Here is a 10,600-nt window from a genome sequence, read left to right on the forward strand (position 1 = left end):
AAAATGAGATTGCTGAATTAAAGATGTATACATTCATACACACACACTACACACATGTATACATTCCCACAAAAGGAGAGGACCTCTGTTATGGGCTGAATTGTGCCTCCCTACACATCCAGCAAAATTTACCTGTTGAATGGCCTACCCCCAATATGACTGTATTTAGAGATAGAGCATTAAATGACATCGTAAAAGTGAGAGCCTAACCCAAAAGGACTGGTGTCAGAAGAGAAAGAGACACCTGCAAAACAGGGAAAGAGGTCTTACCAGAAACCAGCCCTGCCAGCATGCTGATCTTGGATTTCCAATCTCCAGCGCTGTGAGAAAATAAATTTCTGTTGTTTAAGCCATTTAATCTGTGGTATTCTGTTATGGCAGCCAGCGAAGACTGATACAACTCTCTTTTAGTTAGTTTCATAATCTTTCAAATAAATTAGGTATTTTTTTGTTTGTTTGTTTTCTTAGTGAGACAGAGAGAGAGCGAAAAACGGACAGACAGATGGGAATGGAGAGAGATGAGAAGCATCAACTCTATTTTTTTTTTATTTTTTATTTTTAGAGAGAGGGGAGAGAGAGAGAGAAGGGGGAGGAGCAGGAAGCATCAACTCCCATATGTGCCTTGACCAGGCAAGCCCAAGGTTTCGAACTGGCAACCTCAGTGTTCCAGGTCGACGCTTTATCCCACTGCGCCACCATAGGTCAGGCTAAGAAGCATCAACTCTTAGTTGCAGCACCTTAGTTGTTCATTGATTGCTTCTCATATGTGCCTTGACACGGAGGGCGGGCGTACAGCAGAGCGAGTGACCCCTTGCTCAAACCAGTGACCATTGGCTCAAGTCAGTGACCTTGGGCTTCAAGCCAGCGACTTTTGGTCTCAAGCCAGTGACCATGGGGTCATGTCTATGATTTCACACTCAAGCCAGTGACCCCATACTCAAGCCAGATGAGCCTGTTCTCAAGCCAGTGACCTCGGGGTTTCGAACCTGGATTCTCAGCATCCCAGGCCGATGCTCTATTCACTGTGCCACTGCCTGGCCAGGCTAGTGTTTGCTTTGTTTTCCTCTCAAATAAGCTTTAAAGGCCACAATTTCAGAAACAACTGAATCTGTTCACAATTTTCTCTATAAATAGTCCTGTGATTGCTTCTCAGTATTTTGACTAAGAACAAGAGTAAAATAATCCTATGAGGACAACAATAAAGTTTATTTCCAATAAACTTGGAAATAATTTGCCTAGGTCCTGGCTGGCTAGCTCAGAGGGCTAGAGTACCATCCAGAAACATCAAGGTTGTAGGTTCGATCCCCAGTCAGGGTACTTACGGGAAGCAACCAATGAACAAACAGCTAAGTGGAACAACAAATGAAAAATAAATGCTTCTCTTTCTCTCTAAAATCAATCAATTAAAAAATCAGTAAGAACCAATACAAGCCTGACCAGGCAGTGGTGCAGTGGATAGAGCGTGGGTCTGGGATGCTGAGGACCGAGGTTCAAAACCCTAAGGTTGCTAGCTTGAGCACAGGCTCACCAGCTTCAGTGTAGGGTCGCTGGCTTGAATGTGGGATCATAGACATGACCCCATGGTCGCTGGCTTGAGCCCAAGGGTCGCTGGCTTAAGCAAAAGGTCACTTGCTCTGCTGTAGCCCCCCAGTCAAGGTACATATTAGAAAGCACTCAGTGAACAACTAAGGTAACGCAACAAAGAATTGATGCTTCTCACCTCTCACCCTTCCTTTCTGCCTGTCCCTATCTGTCCCTCTCTCTGTCTCTGTCACAAAAAAATAAATAAATAAAAGGAAGAGCCCTGGCCAGATAGTTCAGTTGGTTAGAGGGTCATATCAAAATGCAAAGGTTGTGGGTTCAATCCCCAGGCATGACACATACAGGAAGAGATCGATATTTCTGTCTGTTTCCATCTCTCTCTCTATAATCAATAATAATTAAAAAAACCCTTTTTTTAAGAAAGGAAAGAATACATATGGGATGGAGAGTGTAAAAGGTAAGAGGAAACAATTTTATATGGTATGAGCAGGTAAGACCTCTGAGGGGGAGATATTTGAAGTAATACCTAAATCACAAGGAAGACCTACTTTTCAAAGGACATTGTGTGGTAAGGAAAGCCAGTGCATAGACATCTGTTGTGCCCAAAAGAAAGACCAGTTTAACTTAAGATGTCCAGAAAAGGGGGGTAATACTATGATCATGTTTTATGTGTTTTAATTTGTGTGAGTCATGGCCCTGGCCAGTTGACTCAGCAGTAGAGCGTTGGTGTGGCGTGTGGAAGTCCCAGGTTTGATTCCTGGCCAGGGCACACAGGAGAAGCGCCCATCTGCTCCCCCCCATCTCTCTCTTCCCCTCCCACAGCCAAGGCTCCATGGAAGCAAAGTTGGCCCAGGTGCTGAGGATGGCTCCATGGCCACCGCCTCAGGTGCTAGAATGGCTCTGGTTGCAGCAGAGCAATGCCCCAGATGGGCATGCCAGGTGGATCCTGGTCGGGTGTATGCAGGAGTCTATCTGTCTGCCTCCCCGCTTGTCACTTCAGAAAAATACCAAAAAAAGAAAAAGAAAAAAGAAAATGACTTAGGCTTTCGGCCTAGGTGCTTGTTCTCATTCTTTCTCTCTTTCCTAATTCTCTCTCTCATCTCTTACTCTACTACTCTACTGAAAACAATGTGACATGTTGTGAACAGCCCAATGGAGGAGTCTCATGTGGCAAAAAACTGAATTCTCTGTACAACAACCACTGAAGAACTGAGGCGTACCAACAACCATGATAGTGAACTGGGAAGCAGCTTCTCCAGCCCCAGTCATACTCTGAGATGATGTAGACATGGACACAGAAAACCCTGAACCATGACTACCAACTCAGTCACTTCTGAATTCCTGACCCTCAGAAACTGGTGAAATAAAAGTTTATTGTTTTATAATGCAAAATTACTTATTATAAACAGTTTAACCTGACCTGTGGTGGTGCAGTGCTTAGAGCTTTGACCTAGAACTCTGAGGTTACCAGTTCAGAACATTGGGCTTAACCAGTCAAGGCACATGCAACAAGTAACCAATAAACAACTAAAGTGAAGCAACTATGAGTTGATAATTCTTGTTCATTTCCCTGTCTCTCTTCTCTCTTTGTAAAATCAATATACAAAAATCTCTTTTAAAAGTTTTTCTTTGGCCCTGGCCGGTTGGCTCAGCGGTAGAGCATCGGCCTGGCGTGCAGGAGTCCCGGGTTCAATTCCTGGCCAGGGCACATAGGAGAAGCGCCCATTTGCTTCTCCACCCCCGCCCCCTCCTTCCTCTCTGTCTCTCTCTTCCCCTCCCACAGCCGCTGGGGATGACTCCTTGGCCTCTGCCCCAGGCGCTGGAGTGGCTCTGGTCGCGGCAGAGCAATGCCCCGGAGGGGCAGATCATCGACCCCTGGTGGGCAGAGCATCACCCCTGGTGGGCATGCGGGGAGGATCCCGGTTGGGCGCATGCGGGAGTCTGTCTGACTGTCTCTCCCCGTTTACAGCTTCAGAAAAATACAAAAAAAAAAAAAAAGTTTTTCTTTTCGCCCTGGCCGGTTGGCTCAGTGGTAGAGCGTCGGCCTGGTGTGTGGAAGTCCCAGGTTCGATTCCTGGCCAGGGCACACAGAAGCGCCCATCTGCTTCTCCACCCCTCCCCCTCTCCTTCCTCTCTGTCTCTCTCTTCCCCTCCCGCAGCTGAGGCTCCATTGGAGCAACGGTGACCCGGGTGCTGGGGATGGCTCCGTGGCCTCTGCCCCAGGCGCTAGAGTGGCTCTGGTCACAGCAGAGCTAAGCCCCAGATGGGCAGAGAATTGCCCCCTGGTGGGCGTGCTGGGTGGATCCGGTTGGGCGCATGCGGGAGTCTGTCTGCCTCCCAGTTTCCAGCTTCAGAAAAATCCAAAAAAAAAAAAAGTTTTTCTTTTCTTTTTTAGATTTTATTTATTGACTTTTTTTTTTTTTTTTTTAGAGAGAGAGAGAGAGTCAGACAGGGACAGGGACAGAGAGATGAGAAGCATCAATCATTAGTTTTTCGTTGCGTATTGCAACACCTTAGTTGTTCATTGATTGCTTTCTCATATGTGCCTTGACCGCGGGCCTTCAGTGACCTTGGGTTCAAGCTGGTGGGCTTTTTGCTCAAACCAGATGAGCCCGCGTTCAAGCTGGCAAGCTCGGGGTCTCGAACCTGGGTCCTCTGCATCCCAGTCCGACGCTCTATCCACTGCGCCACCGCCTGGTCAGGCTATTTATTGATTTTTTAAGAGAGAGGCTAGAGGAAGAGAAAGGGGTGGGGGCGGAGGGGGAAGCATCAACTCATAATAGTTGCTTCTCCGTATGTGCCTTGACCAGGCAAGCCCCGGGTTATAACTGGTGACCTCAGCATTCCAGGTTGATGCTTTATCCACTGAGCCACCACAGGTCAGGCAATTGTTCTTGCTTTTTAAAAATTTTTATTTATTTGTTATTTCAGTGAGAGAGGGAGGGAGAGAGAGAGGGAGAGAAAGAGGAACATCAAGCTCTTCCTGTATGTACTCTGACCAGGAATCAAACCAGCAACATCTGCACCTTGGGATGATGTTCTAATCAACCGAACTATCCAGCCAGGGCAAGTTTATTGTTTTTAAGGTGCTAAATTTGAGGGTAAGTAGTTACCCAGCAATAGATAATATACCTGGATTGCATTAATTCTACTAGGTATCTTTAACCCCACAGCAAAGTCCCTTTTTTTCTCATATGTGCCTTGACCCAGGGGTGGGGGGCTATAGCAGACCAAGTGACACCCTGCTCAAGCCAGCGACTTTGGGCTTCAACCCAGCAACCCCGCACTCAAGCTGGTGAGCCCACCATGCTCAAGCCAGATGAGTCCATGCTCAAGCCGGCGGTCTTGGGGTTTCGAACCAGGGTCCTCTGTGTCGCAGTCCAATGCTCTATTCATTGTGCCAACACCTGGTCAGGCCAAAGTCCCTTTTTTTAGTGCTTTATTTTTAGGCTCAAATAACCCACATTTGAAGAATTGTACAGTACTCAGCTTATTGTCACACAACATAAAATCCTTATTATATCATTGGAGGAATTACAAAAGCAGAGATTACTATTCCCATTATTCTGAAGAAGAAATTGGTCTCTGAGGTGGTGTAGTGGATAAAGCATCAACCTGGAATGCTGAGGTTGCTGGCTTAAATCCCCAGGCTTACCTGGTCAAGGCACATACAAGAAACAACTACTACGAGGTAATGCTTCCCACTCCTTCCCCACTTCCTCTTTCTCTCTCTCTTTTCTCTCTAAAATCAATAAAATTTTTTTTTTGCCTGAGCAGGCGGTGGCACAGTGATACAGCGTCCGACTGGGATGCAGAGGACCCAGGTTCGAGACCCTGAGGTCGCCAGCTTTAGTGTGGGTTCATCTGGTTTGAGCAAAGCTCATCAGCTTGGACCCAAGGTCGCTGGCTCGAGCAAGGGGTTACTCGGTCTGCTGTAACCCCCGGTCAAGGCACATATGAGAAAGCAATTAATGAACAACTAAGGTGTCGCAACAAAAAATTGATGATTGATGCTTCTCATCTCTCTCTGTTCCTGTCTTGTCTATCCCTCTCTCTGACTCTCTCTCTCTGTCTCTGTAAATTAAAAATAAATAAATAAATAAATAAATAAAATTTTTAAAAAGAAAAAGAAAAGAAAGAAATTGGGCCCTGGCCAGGTAGCTCAGTTGGTTAGAACATCATCTCAATATACCAAGTTTGCAGATTCAATTCCTGATCAGGACACAGAGAAGAATCAACCAATGAATGCATAAGTAAGTGCAATAATAAACTGATGGTTTTTTCTCTCTCTCTCCCTTCCTCTCTCTATAAATCAGCCTGACCTGTGGTGGTGCAGTGGATAAAGCATCAACCTGGAATGCTGAGGTTGCCAGTTTGAAACCACAGGCTTGCCCGGTCAAGACACATATGAGAAGCAACTACTACGATTTGATGCTTCTTGCTCCTCCCCTACCCCTACCCCTTCCCCTCTCTCTCTCTCTTTCTCTCTTCTCTCTAAAATCAATAAATAAAGTATTTTTTAAAAATCAATAAATAAAAAACATATTTACCTGATTTGTGGTGGCACAGTGGGTAAAGCATTCAACCTGGAACACTGAGGTCACAGGTTCAAAACCCTGGGCTTGTGAATTGATGCTGCTTTCTCCCCCCAACCCACTTTCTCTCTCTGTAAAAATAAATAAGTAAAATATTTTAAAAAATATTTTAAATACTGAAATGCCACTGAATTATTATTTCACCTCAAAAAACAAAACAAGCCTGACCAGGCGGTAGCGCAGTGGATGGAGCGTTGGACTGGGATGCAGAGGACCCAGGTTTGAGATCCCGAGGTCGCCAGTTTGAGCGCGGGCTCATCTGGTTTGAGCAGAAGCTCAACAGCTTGGACCCAGGGTCGCTGGCTCGAGCAAGGGGTTACTCCATCTGTTGAAGGCCTGCCTGCGGTCAGGGCACATGTGGGAGAGCGATCAATGAACAACTAAGGTCTTGCAACCTTAGTTGCAAAAAACTGATGATTGATGCTTCTCATCTCTCTCCATTCCTGTCTGTCTGTCCCTGCCTATTCCTCTCTCTGACTCTCTCTCTGTCCCTGTAAAAAGGAAAAAAGAAAAAAAAAAAAGCCTGACCAGGCGATGGCACAGTGGATAGACAAAGCATCGGCCTGGGACGCAGAGGACCCAGGTTTGAAATACCAAGGTTGCCAATTTGAACGCGGGTTCATCCGGCTTGAGCGCGGGGTTGCTGGCTTTAGCATGGGATCATAGACATGACCCCTAGTCGCTGGCTTGAACCCAAAGGTCACTGGCTTGAAGCCCAAGGTCACTGGCTTGAGTCCAAGGTCACTGATTTGAGCAAGAGGTCACTCGCTTTGCTGTAGCCCCTCGGTCAAGGTATGTATGAGAAAGTAATCAATGAACAACTAACGTGCCACAACAAAGAATTGATGCTTCTCATCTCTCTCCTTTCCTATCTGTACTTCTCTGTGTTTCTCTCTTGCTAAAAAAAAAAAATGAACAAACTGGGTGCTCGTATCCATCCATGTAAATCAGGAAGCCTGCCATCCTCCAGAAAATGGTAATTAAATTAGACCATATAGACTTTACATAGGCTCAGGTATCCATGATTTCTCTTCCCATTTTTGCCTGCACCACAATTTCCAGAGCTGCTCCAAGGTTGTTCTTCTCTCCTTCCCAAGGTCTGGTCCATACTAGAAGTAAAGCAGGGAAAAGAGCTTAGTACTTAGCTGTGTGACCTTGGGCAAGTTACTTAACCTTCCTAAGCCTGGTTCTTCAAAGATCTGAAACCAATGATCTCAAACTCCCATTTAACAGTACTGAGATGATATATTTTGCCTAATCAGGTGGTGGCACAGTGGATAGAGTGCGACCTAGAACGCTGAGGACCCAGGTCCAAAACCCCGACGTTGCTGTCTTTAGCGTGGTTCATCCAACTTAAGCACAGGGTCACCGGCTTGAGCGTGGGATCATAGATACAACCTCATGGACACTGGCTTGAAGCCCAAAGTTCTTGGCTTGAGCCCAAGGTCGCTGGCTTAAGCAAGGAGTCACTGCTCAGCTAGAGCCCCTGGGTCAAGGCACATATGAGAAGCAATCAATGAATAACTAATAGTGCCACAACTATGAGTTGATACTTCTCATCTCTCTCTCTTCCTGTCTGTCTCTCTGTTTCTCACTAAAAAAAAAAAGAGAGAGACAGATAGTATATTTTCTGTTTTTCCTTTTATTATTATTATTATTTATTCATGTTTAGAGAGAGAGAGAGAGAGAGAGAGGAATGAGGAGGAGCAAGAAGTATCAATTCCCATATGTGCCTTGACCACACAGCCCAGGGTTACAAGCAGCAACCTCAGTGTTCCAGGTAGATGCTTTACCCACTGTGGTACCATAGGTCAGGCTATTATTATTTTTTTAAAGAGAGAGACACGGAGAGAAAGAGAAACAGAGAGACAGGAATATTGAGCTGTTCTTCTATGAGCCCTGACCAGGGATCAAACAGGCAGCCTCTGCGCTTCAGGATAACGCTCCAACGAACTGATCTATCTGGACAGGGCTTAATTTTTATTTATTTATTTTAAAAGATTTTATTTATTTTAGAGAGTGGAGTGAGAGAGGGGGGGGAAGGTGGGGGGAGGAGAGTGAGAAGCATCACTCATAAGTAGTTACTTTTTTTTAATACTTTTTTATTTTTTATTTATTCATTTTAGAGAGGAGAGGGAGAGACAGAGAGAGAGAGAGAGGAGAGAAGAGACAGAGAGAGAGAAGGGGGGAAGAGCTGGAAGCATCAATTCCCATATGTGCCTTGACCAGGCAAGCCCAGGGTTTTGAACTGGCAACCTCAGCATTTCCAGGTCGACACTTTATCCACTGTGCCACCACAGGTCAGGCAAGTAGTTACTTCTTGCATGTGCCTTGACCCGGCAAGCTCAGGCTTTAGAACTGGGGACCTCAGCATTCCAGGTTGATATTTGATCCACTGCACCACCACAGATCAGCCTTGCTTTTTAAAAAATAATTGTTTTAGAGAGACAGGGAAAGGAAGGGAGAGAGCGAGAAGGGGAAGGGAAGCATTCATTCGTTGTTCCACTAACTTGTGCATTCATTGGTTGTTTCTCAAGTGTGTCCTACTGGGGATTGAATGTGCAACCTTGTTGTTTCTTTTTTTCTTTTTCTTTTTAATTTAGTGAGAGGAAGGGAAGCAGAGACACTCCTGCGTGGGATCCACCCAGCAAGCCCACAAGGGGGCGATGCTCTGACCATTTGGGCCCTTGCTTTGTTGCAACTGGAGCCATTTTTTAGCACCTGAGGCAGGGGCTGTGGAGCCATCCTCAATGCCTGGGGCCAACTGGCTCCAATTGAGCATTGGCTGCAGGAGAGGAGAGGGGAGAGAGAGAAAGAGAGAGAGAGAGAGAGAGAGAGAGAGAGAAGCAAGAGGAGGAGGGGCGGAGAAGCAGATGGGCGCTTCTCCTGTGTGCTTTGACCAGGAATCGAACCCAGGACATCCACACGCCAGGCCAACGTTCTATCACTGAGCAAACTGGCCAGGGCCAACATTGTCATTTTAAGACAATATTCTAACCAACTGAGTTAACTGGCCAGGGCCTTGTTTTTCTTTTTGTGTGTGTTAGATGATATTTTCTTTTTTTTAATGTTTTTATTAATTGATTAGAGAGAGGAAGAGAAAGAAAAATAAATTTGCTGTTGCATTTATTTATGCATTCATTGGTTGATTTTTGCATGTGTCCTGACAGGGGATAGAGCCTGAAACCTTGGCATATTGGGACGATGCTCCAACCAACTGAGCTATATATACCTAGCCAGGGCAAGATGGTAACAGGGGCCACTAGATCAGCTGGGGTGGGAGTGGGAGGGGTATCTTCCTAGAGAAGATGAAGCTGGAACTGAAGTTTAAGTGAGGCATTAACTAGTTAGTAGGCAAAGAAGAATAAGAATGTTTTATAAGTTATATATATTTTTTAATGTATTGATTTTAGAGAGAGGAGAGATAGAGAAACATCAATTTGTTATTCCACTTTTTTTGTGTGTGTCACAGAGCCAAAGAGAGGGACAGATAGGGACAGACAGACAGGAAGGCAGAGAGGTGAGAAGCATCAATTCTTTGTTGCAGCACCTTAGTAGTTCATAGCTATCTCGTATGTGCTTTGACCCGGGGGCTACAGCAGAGCGAGTGACCCCTTGCTCAAGCCAGCGACATTTGGGCTCAAGCTAGGGATCATGGGGTCATGTCTATGATCACACACTCAAGCCAGTGACCCTGCACTCAAGTTGGTGAGCCCCGGCTCAAGCTGGTGACCTTGGGGTTTCGAACCTGGGTCCTCTGGGTCCCAGTCCAATGCTCTATCCACTGCGCCACTGCCTGGTCAGGCTTATTCCACTTATATATGCATTCATTGGTTGAGTCTTGCATATGCCTCGGTTAGGGATCAAACCCACAACCTTGGAGAATAAGGACAATGCTCTAATCTATTGAGCCACCCAGCCAGTGTTGTCATATTTAACTTTTCTAAACCTTAGTTTTTGTGCTTGCTCAATGGAAGTAATAGCATGTTTTTCCAAAGGTCATTATAAACAGTAAATAAGATCTCTGGTGTGAAACTTCTAGCACAGTGCCTGGTACATAGTGAATGCTAAACAAATGCTATTTTTTCTTTTTTTGCCTTCCACCTTCCACATGTGTGGAAGGAACTTCAGATTCCCCTACAGGGTTGGTTCTAAGTCCCTTTGTTCACACAGGTAATTGATGAGTACTGTGGAATCTGGCCAAGCTAGTTGTTTGGAATAAGCAGCCTTAGGGGCAAAGTGGTCACAAAATTGGGGGAAAGCAAATTCATGAAACAGTCCAAAAGTAGTCAAGGCAGGTAGCCCCTCTCCTCCACTCTATCTATAATCCTCCAGCCAATCCAGTCCACTCCTGACACTCTTGAAATAACAGGTAACTTCAAAGAAAGTAGAAAGGGGCTAATGTACATTGAGTACTGGCTACACGGGTGGCCCTGGGTTGGGAGACTGAGCATATATTGCCT

General features: G+C 45.6%; 1 protein-coding gene across 1 annotated transcript in view; it reads left to right on the plus strand.

Moving 5' to 3' along the window:
* The first annotated feature begins 592 nt into the window (after positions 1-592).
* ARMH3 (armadillo like helical domain containing 3) overlaps positions 593-10,600 on the plus strand; it is a 304,301-nt gene continuing 294,293 nt past the window's right edge. The window contains exon 1 of the mRNA XM_066355941.1: positions 593-701. The gene's annotated coding sequence lies outside the window, so the exon portion shown is untranslated. The remainder of the gene's footprint in view (positions 702-10,600) is intronic.

Source organism: Saccopteryx leptura, chromosome 13, assembly GCF_036850995.1.
Source record: "Saccopteryx leptura isolate mSacLep1 chromosome 13, mSacLep1_pri_phased_curated, whole genome shotgun sequence".
NCBI lineage: Eukaryota > Metazoa > Chordata > Mammalia > Chiroptera > Emballonuridae > Saccopteryx > Saccopteryx leptura.